Below are 15,097 nucleotides of genomic sequence, written 5' to 3'. Positions count from 1 at the left end.
GAAAAAAAAACAGCTAATTTCATTTTTTTTACAGGTAAGTGCTTACCCCTGGGTTCATGAAGGGTTGTGTTAGCAAGTGAATAGCTAATTGAAATCTACAAGTCAAAATGCAAACAAAGTCCTACAGAAGTTTATGTTTATTTTGACTTTGCTGTGTTTGAGGCCAAGGAGTTTTTTCATGTTAACAGCTGTCCCAGTGTCAACATAATTATATCTTGGAAATTGTGTGGCTGTTAACAAATAATATAGCTCTTTCTGGCAACATATTAAAATCACCAAAGTAATAAAATTTAAACAAAAATAAAAGTTTTACTGGTTTTTGTTCAAAAGATGCAAAATGTTTTTAAAGCAAGATATTCTTGCAAAAATGTATACCCTGTTTCTGTTTCTATTTAGCCAAGTGTTGATCCAGGTTCCCTTCCAACTGTATCAATGGTATGTATTATTTCAGAAAGCATGAACTTATTTAAACCACTCAACCCAACAATTTATTTTAATTTTTCTCCTTTATTGTTGGTAAAAATACATTTCACAATTCTCTAATTTCCACATAAAGGTAACCCCAACTCTGCTTTTGTCTTTGCCCTTGAATACCCTATCTGGTGGACTGATTACGCTTGCATGACCCTTGGCTCTGTATTCTACGCTTGCCTTTGCTGGAATCCTTTGTACAGAAATTATCTGTGGGCTACTGGTCCTTTGCCAGTTCTTCCCCAAATGCCATATGTTGCATACAGAAGTCCTGGGGGTAACCATGTGCTTGTACAGCACATTGGGCCTACTGAGAAGTGGGGCCTTTCTATAGGCAAAGATTGTGGTGTTAGATTGAGGGGCTGATGTTTGGATGGATGATGGAGGATGTCTGTGAACAAGTCAGACGCCTGAAAGATGCCGTATATCAACTGACACAGTGCATAGCAGCTCAGGGGAATACACAAAATACTGTTCCAGCTGTGAGGGGGGGCTTGTGTGGAACTCAAGATTCCTTTGCCAGAGAAAGTTTCAATTGAAAACCAACAGTTTAAAATTTTCATTAATGCATGCAAGCTATATGGCTGCTGACACAATTATCTGACACTAAGTCTCGGAGAGTTGGCCTAGCAATCTCCCTTCTGCAACGGGAATACCAGAGGAGTGGAAGTTGAACAAGTGGAACAATCCAGCATTCTGCAGTCAATTTTACCTGTCCAATGCTTTTAAATCACCCATTGCCACATTCTTTGAATGAGACTATCTAATTGGTCATCAGGATTGTCCACAGGTGGTGGATGCCTCATGGAATAATTTGCATCAACTGATGCATCCTCCAGTCCTTCTCCCTCTCTGGCTGCAGAGCCAATAAAGTTGGGTCATTGCAGGGTGTCAGACACAGGGAGGTTGAGGAGAAGGTCTGACGGGCTTTCTCTGTATTGCAAAAAGTCTAGTCACTTTGTACAATCCTGTCCTCAGGGGATGTCGGGGGAACTTGTGGGTTTCCACAGGCCCACCTAGGCCAGCAGGTATCTCCTTTGAATTCTTCATGTATTCAGTTACCTGTTGGGATTGCCTGGAATTCCTCTGTTAAGCATTGCCAGGCATTCATGGATAGCAGTGCTGCTAGTAATTTTTGGATATATCTCTAGCTCACTCTATTGGAATTCTATTTGTTAACCTAATTGACCCCTTATGTGTACTGGCTATAGATGTTTCCCCTTTGCAGCAAAGAAAGCCAACAACCGCAACTGAGGTTTAGGTTAAAGTGGGGGCATTTTCTTCTGAGGCCAGAACTGGAAGATAGTGGATAAATAATTGATTACTACAAGCTACCATGCAAACAAAGTCCTAAAGAAGTATATGTTTATGTTGAATCTGCTGTGTTTGAGGCCAAGGAGTTTTTTTATGTTAACTGCTGTCCCAGTGGCAACATAATTATATGCTGCAAATTGTGTGGCTGTTAACAAAATAATATAGCTCTTACAAGCAAAATATTAAAATCACCATGTAAATAAAATATATAAACAAATATAAAGATTTTAGTGGTTTGTGTTCAAATAATGCAAAATGCATTTAAAGCAAGATACTATTGCAATGATTTATAGATTGTTTGTTTCTGTATCTGTATTTATGGTATGTATTATTTTAGAAAGTATGAAATTCTTTAAACCACTCAAACTCAACAATTTCTGTAATTTTTCCCTTTTTTTTCTAATACTTGCAGATTTAGTAGTATAGTAGAACCCCATTTATGCTTTGTTTATACTTATGCTTTATGCTTTTTTTTGGAGCTAAACAAGTTTTTTTCCAGATTCTAATAAATGTGATGAATGCAATATCCCTGTAGTCAGTTAGGGTTGACTTAGCACTTGCTGCTATGGCCAGCTCTGGTTAATGGGGTGGGTGGTTGTTTGATAACTGCAAGCCTCTGTGTAAACTAAGCTCTACAGAGGTATATGTTTATGATGCATCTGCTATTGTGGCCAAAGAGGGTGGGACAATTGTTACATGTTAACAATTGTCCCACTGGCAACATATTTATGCTGGTATGCTTCCAATCAGGTGACTGTTAACAAATTAATACAGTTTACTAGCAGAAAATCAAACCCATCAATGTAATTGGAATTTACCAACATGTTTTGAATGGCCTGTTTTCAAATGACACAAAATGCATGTAAAGTAAGATGTTATTGCAACAATGTATAACTTGTTTCTGTTTCTTTTTAGATAAGTGTTGATGTTACGGTATGTATAGTTTTAGAATATGTGAATTTCTTTAAATTATTTAAGGCAAAAATTGCTGGTATTTTTCTACTAAACTGATTGTTAGTGCAAAAAATGAATTTTACAATACACAAATTTATTTATGACAGCTGAACATACCTCTCATTCTATAATGGTCTAGTAAAACATCACCCATGTTTGAACTTAGAACCAGTATTTAGAAAGGAGTACATATATTTTTTTGTTTAGATTCTGATCAATGTGATGAATGCAGTATCCCTTTAGGCTTAGTTTATACAAAGATTTGGTCTATGGTTTTCAGATGACAAGCCTGGCCTTTTACCATATTTACCCTAGCAGCAAATGATTACTCAACCCTAATTAATCCAAGTGGTAAATGCTTGCTTTTGAATAAATGAGCTGATATAATCTATTTGGGGGTATGTGCATAATCCTGTAGTCAGTTAGGGTTGAGTTGGCACTTGCTGCTATGACCAGCTCTGGCTAAGCAGGTAGGTGGCTGCTTGCAAACTACCTGCAAACGAAGCCCTACAGAAATATATATTTCCACAGATTTTGTTAGATGTAAAAAATTAAGTATCCCTTTAGGCTTTGTTTACATGAAGGAATCTGACCCTTTTTATAATTTTTAGCCCTAAAAGCAAATGCTTGTTCAGCCCTAGGTAATACAAGTGGTAAGTGCCTACTGCTGAATGAATGAAAGTGGCTAATCTTATTTGTTCACGGGTAGGCACCTATACTTAGGATAGTTAAAGTTGAGTTAGTGCTTTCTGCTAGGGCCACGTATGGTAAGGTGACAGGCTGCTGGATAACTACAAGCCTCCATGCAAACCAAGCAACAAAGAAAATGTTCATGTTGCATCTACTATGTTTTCAAACAAGAAATGTTTTTTTTTTGTTTGTTTTTTTTTATGACAACTATCCCAGTCAACAGGAGGCTAATAGATTAGATAAAACTTATAATCACCTTTTTGTGTGTTTTTATTTTTAGCTAGTTGTTGAGCTAAATTACCATTTAGCATCCCTTTCAAAATAGTTAAATGAAATGTAATTGTAGCAATGTGATGGCTGTAAAAACATGTTGCATTCTGCAATGTTTGTCACCAGGGGTGATTTTTCAGACATTGATAAATAACTTATTATATTATATTATAGTATTATTATATTAAAGTATAAGCATATGTATGTCACTATACTGCAAGTAGGATGTCTGCTAACAAGTGAAAAAAACTCTTACTAGCTGAAGATAAAAATCACCCAAATTTTTGGTCCATAAATAACACAAAATGCATTTTAGGCAAGTTTATTTTGTTTATATTTTTATATTTATAGCTTTTATTATATCTTATATCTTTTATTTTTATTTAACCTAATGTTAAACCACACCTTAACAGTTCATATTTTTACCCCTGTATATTTATACAGGTGTAAACTCAATGCTAACCTTTTACTCCGACCTTGAGTTTTCCTGTTTTGAATAATCTAAACGTGAACCAGTTTAGGTGTGTGATCAAATAAGGTGGCAACAAGTGGTTAACTTCTATATTCCTAAACTTGAGAACAATCTTAATAAATGCTTACAAAAGAGCAAAGTAGTTCATTCACAGAGTGGTATGGAAGACAAACCCATGGGGAGTAAGCCTAGCCAATGAATTAACTTCTCAAGAGTACCAATTTTGAATACAGTATAAACAAATCAAACTGATGATATTGTTGACATCAAAACCACCTATAAACTCCTCCATCAGTTGTTCAATGCCCCTCATAGGGTTCCGTTTCCATACATTAGTGGGGAGACCAAGAGTTACTTGTTGTCCATACCATTCTGTGAAAGAACTACTCTTGTATGCATTGTATGCTCTTTTGTATGCATTGACTGAGGATTTATGTATGTGTCTTTTTTTGTGAAGAAGCTGACTCTGTTCCATGAAACGCTTAAAAAAATGTATTACATCAGCAAAAAAACACTTGTAATGTAATGTGTAATTGAAACACAAACGTAAAGTCGTTTTATGGATTTTACTGTAATCATTAAATTGTTTTTAGATTTATTTTTCACAAAATATTTTGGTATTTAGAATCATACCGAAGCAGCCAAAAATGTTTTGTTCTTGTTCTTTTTGGTTATGTGCTACATGTAGACCTCAGGCAAAGATCCTAAGCATGAGGAAGCTTCACCTGCACAACCCCTGTGAATCAGCCCTAATTGTCTGGAGAATCAAGTTATGCTTGAAAATATGCCCCATATGTGTTAGTTAGGCTTCATTATTGATACTGTACAAGGATAATGTTCAGAGGTATTTATACTGGGTAATGTGGGTTTATTTTTGTACTTTACTGACACAGAAATTAGACATAGTGTTTACATATTGAAAGTGGAAAATTTTAACCTGAGAATTAGCTCTGTTTTAGTAGTAACATAAAAAGCATACATCCCCATGCATTCATGTTCTTATTGCATTGGTGGGCAGTGGATCACTGGATAAAAAAACAAAATTTCATAAAACAGGGTTAAGGCTTTTAATGGCTGTTTCAAGCATGCTTTCATATTTAATATAGTTTGCCATGTATGGTGAGCTACCCTTTTCATTCAATTAAATCTGCAAGGTTTGTACTGTTCCCTAAATACTACATAAAGGTAAAGCTTTTTACCTGTTTTATTTTTACAGCTTCCACAAGGGGGAGCGAAAGATCCTATAGTAAAGGTTGCTTGTGTGGCAGTAAGTATTGACGATGCCTTTTTTTAAGTAAAATGATATACTACTATGTGAGTTTTAATGCAAACAAAAAATGTATTAAATTACTGTAAACTAAACTCAACATTGTACATGAATCGAATCTTAAATCTGCAAAAATTACAAAAATAAACTACAATTAAACTTAATAGTATAATTAACTTGGGAAGAACTAGACTGAAAATTACAGTATTTTATAAGTTTTGCAGTTCTCATCTGAGGTTATTTAAAACTGGGAACTTTTGTAAAAAGAAGATTGTGGTTACTTTTGTAGTTACCTACACATGCACCATAGGGACACAAATCAAGCGGACCAACATCACTATAGATAGAGGGCAGGCAAACATGTATCCTTAATATTTTAAATATATTATCTAATATTCAAGTCAGCTTATTTAGTCCCATGAGCCTCCTACTTCCTTTAACTAAAAGGATACCACACATTAAATTTTTAACATCACAACTGTAAGTTTATGTAACACAGTGTAGTGGTCAAAAGTCAAAAATCACCTTTCAGTTTACAAACGCTTGTTCCCTTAGATGTATTGGATAAAAGTAATACATAAATATCAATTTGTCTTCCTCTAACCTTTGAGATACATTAAGCCTTTTGAGAATTCAAACAATAGGAAAAGTTTCAGAAGATGTGTACTTAATATATTTGTTTGTCAATTTAAATATAAATATCCAGACTAATGGGTAAAAAAGATTTCTTAAGGTGTACGCTATCAGCTGAAAGCAAATTAGGATTCAGTATCCCTTGAACGAATCCAGAGGAGCATTCTTCTCAAGAAAAAAATACCTTCAGGCATATGGACTTGTACACTGGTATCATACTGATATATCTCCACATCCCTATCTCTGGTAGAAATTTAGAGTGTTTTAAAAAAATATTCAAATACATGTAATTGGCTCTCCAAAACATACAGTTGGTCCTCAGCACTCCCTGAATACAAGTGTTCAGTCTAACATTGTAGCCTAAAAACTGGTATTTAGGAACCTCCACAAAGATCATTCCATTTAGTGCCTGTATATGATCATAACTAATTTGTGGAGTGAATCCAAAGTACAGAATAAAAAGCTTTACTCCAACACTTTTTTTGTGGACAGCATCTCTTAAAAAGACCCCATGGTATATACAAGTTTTGATATTGAAAGCATTGATCAGGATATGTTTTTTCCTTTACATTTGTGTGACAAAGTAGTTTAATTTGCATATCAGAGTGTCTAAACATTCCCACTGATGACAGTGGGGTTGCACCAAAATTTCTTAGTGAACAGCATTGTTCACTAAGAAAAGATCAGTATCTGTTTCTTTGTTGACCTTTTTTTTACCACTTTAGCAGAGGAACACACACTTGCTATTACCTTGGACGAGAAAAAATCAACCAAAATGCTTGGCTTTCCAGGCTGGCTGAATTAAGTTCCCTTCCAAGTTGTATTTTTCTTAAGCTTACATTTTAGTGTTTTCTAACCAAGAAAAACTAGTTATTCAAAACTGAAAGTCTGAACTAATTTCAGGACATCATGCCCTGACATCATCTAAAACAAAACGGACAAGGGAAGTGAATACTATTGTTTACCTTTATATTTTTAATGGAACCTGTCAAGGGGTGGGATATATTAGACGAAAAGTGAACAATTCTTAACATCCCTGGCAGTATGAATACTAAGTATTTTTAAATGCAAAAGCAGTACATTTAAAAATACTTAGTATTTTAAATTTCCAGCCTGGTCCTGCCTCCCAGCCGCATGGTCCAGCCTCCCAGCGACACACTCGCAAGCAGATGCCCGGACAACATGTGCTACCCCTGGCCTCGCGTCTCTAACGTTAACACGCTGGGAGCGCGGATGCCAGCTGGGCATGGCCAGGTTACACAGATTCCTGGCCGGCATTACCAGGGAAAAAGATGCCGGGCATCGTTGAAGGATGCGGCAGGCACCCCCAGAGGACGCCGCTGGAACGTGGACCCAGGTAGGACTTGGCAATTCCACCCTGAGTGTGGCTCAGGGTTACCGCTCTTCATATGGAAAATTCACCCTGAGCCACACTCGAGATTACCACCAGGGAGTTTAAATTGATCATTTGGAAGCAGGTAAAATTAGCAAACAAAAGGATCGGAGTGACAAGGGTAAATTGTGGTGGTTAGGTGATGGTTCAGAACACCTTCAAAACAGCAGTTTTGTTTCTGGTGTGAGGTGTTCCTGGTAGTGTTGATGTCCAAATTCGGGTTGTCCCTATATTCGACACGAATATGGCTGTTCGAATTCGGGTAGACCCGACCCGAAAAACATGGGATTCGACAGCAAAAATTCAGGAGGAAAAAAAAAAATATATTTTTTTTTTTTCTTAAATTATTTATTTCGTATGTGTTTTTTATTTTAAACTTGTTTTTTTTTATTTTTTACAGGTTATTCGACAATGACATTATGAATCATAATGTCATTGTGGGATTCCTGGACCGTGGGAACTGTGCGGTCACAGCTAATTGAAAGCAGGTGTCTTCAATTAGCTGTAACCGCACACAATACGAGGGAAATAGAGGTTGAATGGAGATACTATCTCCATTCATACCTCTACTGCTCTGTGATTGGCTTAGAAATAGGAAACCCTGATGACAGCTCAAGCATCATCAGGGTTTCCCTTTCCTCAGCCAATCACAGAGCAGTAGAGGTATGAATGGAGGGTATCTCCATTCAACCTCTATTGCCCTCGTATTGCCTCCAGGATCAGTGGAGCAGAGCTGTCAGCATAGTAAAGCTCCACTGATTGCTCTGCTCTGCACTACAACTTGTTGTGTATTCAGCTTAATAGTCACAGACCAGTCAGGGTGGCCATGTGGACCCCAGGGCCAGATTTGTAAATTTTTCACACCTAAGTCGACAACCCTGTGCTGTCCACTCCCTCCCAACTTTTAAATGAAGGGGAGAGACAAAGGGCTGTAGAAGCTTCACTTTCATCAGTGAACCTGGGCAATCCAGCAAACTTGGAATATTTTTCTAAAGGTCATTTGGTATATATAACAAATGTTTTCAATCCTAGACTAGATCCATTCCAGGTTTTCTATATCACCCAAGTTTGTTGAATATAATGTATTTTTCCAGCCTTGAAGAGCTTTAATAAATCAGTCTCGAAGAGAGAAAAGGGGGTAAAGATAGGGAGAGAAAGATAAAGAGAAAAAAAAATCAGGTCAGTGATCATCAAAATCTCTTTGCTGTACCATTCTGCCAGGTATAGAAGCTCCCATCTGATTGAGAACCAGGTCTTCTACCTGCCTCTACCCTAAAACAATGCATTTGGAAGGTCTGAGTCCCTTTAGTGGACAAACTGACTTGGTCACAACCTCATTAACCTAGGAAATTCAGCCCGGCTGACCCCTGTCCACTGCTAAAAGCACCTACAATAGGTTATAAACATCAGAATTTGACCATAGATCATAGGAAGAATGTAGACTGATTAATAAATCACACTTATCCATGAGATTGCAAAAGAGTGCAGAAGAGTAAGAAGTAGCCAGGCTGTAGTAAGCAGTTTGATAAAGAGATCTCCTTCTAAAATTTTGGTGTACCTGGAAACACTTTTAAAGGTTTTGTAGAGTTCAGGCCTGGCACAAGGTGGACCTACAATTTTATTTACAATTTATGTTTTGTTCTATGTATACTGTTTTTGTGTATATCTTCTATATTTTTACAGGTATTTGATCTTTCTTTCAACTAACAATTTGCAATGTCAAGTAGCAGTTTCCCATTGAGCACTGCAATAACACAATTAAATCTTGATATCCTACAGGTTGAGCTACTTCTAAAAGATCTGGTAGTCCCATAAAATGAATACAGTTCAGGAACCTTAAATGTGAGTAATAACATTGTACTTGGGTTGGGTAAGATTAGTTAGGTATGGTTATTAATGTATATATTGGGTTTCTGGCTTTGATATGTTTTCATATATGCACTCCACTAACTAATGATAAGCAAATCTATTTATAATGGATAACGGAAAAAATACTTAACATGGATTACCAGCTAGAGTAGTGTTTCTCAACCAGGAGTCCTCCAGATGTTGCTAGGGGTCCTATGAACAAAGAGTAGTTTGTGCCTTTCAGGCCAGATACCAATGACACAAATCTTTTAATGGGTATCTTTAAAGATGTCATTCTTTTCACTGGCCAGCATTCTAAGATGTATTCTTCCCTTTGACCACCACACTATTGTACTGTGAGCTGTAAACATAGTGATTATAGTAGGGGTTTCTTGAAGACCAAAAGGCTATTACAAAGTATTCTCTAAAGTTATATATGTTGAGAAACACTGAGTTAGACAGTAAACAGGTCAAAAGATCTTTGAAAACTTTACTGAACTGATATGGTCACTATCATATGGTAATAATGGTTAGACACCAAGACAAATTTCCTAGTGAGTCTAAAGCTACAAAGACAAATTAAATTTACCATCTTTAGGATCGGCTGAATTTTTTTCAGGATTCACCTTGTTATGTTTCATAAAGAAATCACAAAGGCTTGCATGTTTTGGAGTTAGAGGAAATTTATTGCAACTTGACATGTAGGACAGGGGGGAAGCTAACAGCAGTTCAAATCCAGTAGCAGTGTAAGTCCCAATTAGCACTGACAGCTAACCATTCCTGCCTAAATTTTAATCCATAAAAGACAGGGAAAGAATCAATTCTCTTTCAGAGTGGGGTTTCCCATTGAAGTTACAGACCCTAAATATTCACATATGGGTTTCTGTTCTGAAATGCCATTTTTTTGGGTCCCTTCTCCACTAACACCACTATTAAAGCCAAAAGTCCACCACCCACTGGAACGTTGTTCAGGCCCTAGCCTAGACTTCCTGTCTGGTCTTTCCTGGCTTTGTCTTGTTATCCATAGCAAGGATTCTCACCAGTTTTTATATCTACATATACAGGTAGGTCCATAAATATTTGGACAGAGACAACTTTTTTACAATTTTGGTTCTGTACATTACCACAAACATTTTTAAATGAACCAACTCAGATGCAGCTTTATTTCAGTGGGCTGAACAAAAAGATTTCATAAAAATGTGAGGAACCAAAGCCTTTTTTTTACATAATCACTTCATTTCAGGGGCTCTAAAGTAATTGGACAAATTAAAAAGCTGAAAAAAATTGTTAATTTCCAATACTTGGTTGAAAACCCTTTGCTGACAATGACAGCCTGTAGTCTTGAATTCATGGACATCACCAGATGCTGGGTTTCCACCTTTTTAATGCTCTGCCAGGCCTTTACTGCAGCGGCTGTTTGTTTACTTGCTGTTGGTTTAAGGGCCTTTCTGTCCGAAGTTTAGTCTTTAACAAGTGAAACGCATGCCCAGTTGGTTCAGAACAGGTGACTGACTTGGCCATTCAAGAATATTCCGCTTCTTTGCTTTAATAAACTCTTGGGTTGCTTTGGCTGTATGTTTTAGGTCATTGTCCATCTGTATTATGAAACGCCTCCCTATCAATTTGACTGCATTTAGCTGGTTTTGAGCAGACAGTAGTCTCTGAACATCTCAGAATTAATTCGGCTGCTTCTGTCCTGTCACATCATCGATAAACACTAGTGTCCCAGTGCCACTGGCAGCCATGCACGCCCAAGCCATCACACTGCCTCCGCCATGTTTTACAGATGATGTGCTATGCTTTGGATCATGAGCTGTTCCACGCCTTCTCCATACTTTTTTCTTGCCATCATTCTGGTAAAGGTTGATCTTGGTTTCATCTTTCCAAAGGATGTTTATCCAGAACTGTGCTGGCTTTTTTAGATGTTTTTTAGCAAAGTCCAATCTAGCCTTTCTATTCTTGAGGCTTATGAGTGGCTGCACCTTGCAGTGCACCCTCTGTATTTACTTTCATGCAGTCTTCTCTTTATGGTAGACTTGGATATCGATACGCCTACTTCCTGGAGTGTTGTTCACTTGGTTGGCTGTTGTGAAGGGGTTTCTCTTCACCATGGAAATGATTTTGCAATCATCCACCACTGTTGTCTTCCGTGGATGTCCAGGCATTGCTGAGTTCACCAGTGCTTTGTTTCTTTCTCATGATGTACCAAACTGTAGATTTTTTTCTAATATTGTAGCAATTTCTTGGATGGGTTTTTTCTGTTTTTGCAGCTTAAGGATGGCTTGTTTCACCTGCATGGAGAGATCCTCTGACCGCATGTTGTCTGTTCACAGCAAAATCTTCCACATACAAGCATCCTCCCCAATCAAATCAACTCCAGGCTTTTTATCTCCTTAATTGATAATGACATAACAAAGAAATTGCCCACACCAGCCCACGAAATAGCCTTTGAGTTAATTGTCCAATTGCTTTTGGGCCCCTGAAATGAAGTGATTGTGTAAAAAAGGCTTTAGTTCCTTACATTTTTATGCAATTTTTTTGTTCAACCCTCTGAATTAGAACTGAAAGTCTGCAGTTCAACTGCATCTGAGTTGTTTCATTTAAAATTAATTGTGGTAATGTACAGAACCAAAATTGGAAAAAAGATGTCTCTGTCCAAATATTTATGGACCTACCTGTATATCTTGTTAAAAGTGCACATCTAAAAGGCCACCAAATGTCACTATATGTCAACAGATAAATGCATTAGAGTAGTTCTTACCTTGCAAATGTCAAGTTCCTCCCCGCAACCAAAGGTAGCAAAGCATTACTCCCTAGGCAGAACTGAATATGGGACAATCCTATATACTTTTATAATAATGGATGCAACATAGATATACATAGACCTTGGGGAACCCAAGCAAGGGAACCATTTTTTGAGAGAAATCAAGCACAATGCAAAGAAAAGTACATCACAGTGAGGTATAGTAGTACATCTGATATCTTCTAGCAGGAGAAACTATAACTATAACTATGACCTTAAGGAATACCAATACAAGAATGATACAAGACTTTAACGGCAGTGTATTTGTAAAAAGTTATCATATACCTTTTATTTCCTTCATTAGGAAACAACAGTTAAAATATACATGCCTCTTCCCTTATACCAAGTTTCAGGAAGAGTTATTCAACATTATTAGCATACATAGGCTAGATACATTGTATAAATTACATATAATGAGATCAACCGACGCATTTTGCAGACTGTGTCCGCTTCCTCAGGGATGTAATTGGTACAGCTAGTAGGTGTATCAGCACTACAACATGTACAAAAAACACAATAAATACAGCTCTATTATACAATAAGTACAACTCTATTATATATATATATATATATATATATATATATATATATATATTCTTCAATATAACCAAATTATTCTGTACATACCAAAATTTGTTATATTCATTGGTATGCTTACTCTCTTGGCATGAAAGTAAGCAAAAGACAGAAATAAAATCACAACACCCAGAGATGGCGGTGTTCCATATATGTTCTCCACAATGATATTCAGTATTTCTCTAGATATTATTGGTAATTCTCACTCCATTATGGAGTGATAATAAATAATTATCTCCGAAAACTAGATTCAATCACTGTGTGTAAAGAACCAACAAGTATATAGGTGAGATGTCCAAAAATCTTGGTATACATGCATATATATATAAATATACATATGCACCCATATATATTTCCATATAAATATGTGTAATCCCACTTGTCCTATGTCATTATTTTGGAAACAAGGCTGGTTTCAGGTGTCTATGACCATATTATCCAAATATTATCCAAGATGGGACATCATTCAAGGGATTATTTTATATAAAAACACCCCAACTCCACTATTCCCTCTTGTTTTAAACACTATGCCCCTGATTCATCAAGCAAAATCGGATTATCGCTCGCGCATTCGTATTAGCGATCCGGAACCGTGCGCGATCGCGCTATTCAACAACTGAAAAAGCTCACGCACGGAGCCGCGCTTATCCGACAGCTTTTTACTGGCGATCTTGCATTGAAAGTCACTGTTCCCCTAAAAAATCATTCTTTCTAATGGCACACATACCACCCTTAGCCCCAGATCCTCCTTAATCGCGCAGCTGAAATCTAATCGCCTTAATTGGCAGATTCGCGCTCCCTATTGTGAAGGCTGGAATCCGGCTGGTAGTGAGGCGGGTGTACGCGCATACTCGAGTCCTTTCGCGCTTCCAGCGATCGCGGATTTCAATGATGAATCAGGGGCTATGACTTTACCACTTCATTGAAAAAACATTATATCATATGCTCAATGTGAAAAACACACCAGGAAGAGGTGGGGGGGATACAGAATCTTCTTTCCAAAGATGTTGTTTTATTTTTATTTAAATATCAAACTCCCTCAAGTATTAAAATTCCACAGGAATATCAAAGACTAATAGGATAAACCAAGAATCTATTGGTATTAAAATACAATGTTACTACCAAGTATTGTGCCAGAAAATCATCTCTGTACTATAATTCCATCCATACCGCACTTAAAATGAGAGAAGAGCCACCATTCTCTGTGACACCTAGGTGTGTAAGGTTGTGAAATTTCATTCCTGTCTTTATAACCACCCAGGATTACAAATGTTAGAAGACCAGACAATACTAATGATAAAAAATATAACTATGACCATACTATACTGAAGACTACATTTACAGTAAGCAACAAAACACAAGATAAACACAGTTTATGGCTTTAAACCCGTGGTATTGAATTATCAAATTTAAGCCAAGATTGGTAAAGCAGAAAAATAAGTATGATAGGCATTTATTAGTATTGACTGTATATCATATCATAAGTACATTGTTATGGTTATTAGATATGGGTGTATATTGTTTTTTTATCAATGAATATTATTGTTAGTAAATTTATATTTTGTTTTCTCTTACAGAAAGCTGAAGAATATGTCTATGGTATATGGAGCAAAAAACTTATGTTTCCCAACTGTTTGCCTTTCTGAAATAAATTAGTTGCTATTTCTTTTACTCCCAAAAAATTATTGCTAAAATAAAGGTTCATCTGTGCAATTGGTGTTATAAGTCTTCTTTATTAGTAATAATTTTAATTAAAAAAATGTATACTTCAAGTTAACCTGAAGAATGAAAAGTGAATCAATTTAGCGAATTCCATTAAAGTTAATGTGGGGAAAACTTGGACGTGCCTCCAATCAGCTGTGACCACAGGTTTTCTCTGTCCAGGTTCACATGGTCCCTGGGCTGTACTTATTAGTGATAATTACAGCCCTGGGACCGTGGGAACGTGGACGGTCACAGCTGAACTCATATGACCTCCTAATGAAGATTCTCAATTGAGAAGTCATATGAATTCAGTACGCCTGTGGTCACAGCTGATTTGAGGCACGTCCCTCCAATCAGCTGTGACCACAGGTGTACTGAAGTCATGACCTCTCAATGGAGAATCTCCATTGAGTGGTCATATGAGTTCAGTACGCCTGCGTTACCGCCCCCTGCTTTTGTCCCTCGTTCGCTTGGCAAGAACAGGACCTCATGGTAAATCACAAGGCCGTTCTTGCTTACATGTTTGGTAAGCAAGAAAGGCCCGATTCGCCGCGGGATTGAAATTAAAATCGCTCATCCCTATTTGGAGGGCTAACCACATGCTTTGTCAATATGTCAAATAGGCAGACAGGCATGCACTACGCTACACTATTTCTGACATATCAACAGATAATTTTCTGTATTTATAGAATGTGTAAAGTG

At 36.9% G+C, this 15,097-nt stretch overlaps 1 long non-coding RNA gene across 1 annotated transcript; it reads left to right on the top strand.

Annotated features, from left to right (window-relative positions):
• The first annotated feature begins 395 nt into the window (after positions 1-395).
• Positions 396-14,401, top strand: LOC140322058 (uncharacterized). Its single transcript, XR_011919117.1, has 5 exons — positions 396-435; positions 2,701-2,718; positions 5,388-5,438; positions 9,244-9,306; positions 14,269-14,401. It is a non-coding gene; the product is annotated as an uncharacterized lncRNA (long non-coding RNA).
• Positions 14,402-15,097: the final 696 nt, after the last annotated feature.

Source organism: Pyxicephalus adspersus, chromosome 2 (assembly GCF_032062135.1).
Source record: "Pyxicephalus adspersus chromosome 2, UCB_Pads_2.0, whole genome shotgun sequence".
Lineage (NCBI taxonomy): Eukaryota > Metazoa > Chordata > Amphibia > Anura > Pyxicephalidae > Pyxicephalus > Pyxicephalus adspersus.
The sequence above is the reverse complement of the archived record's forward strand: the minus strand, read 5'-3'. Positions and strand labels throughout refer to the sequence as shown.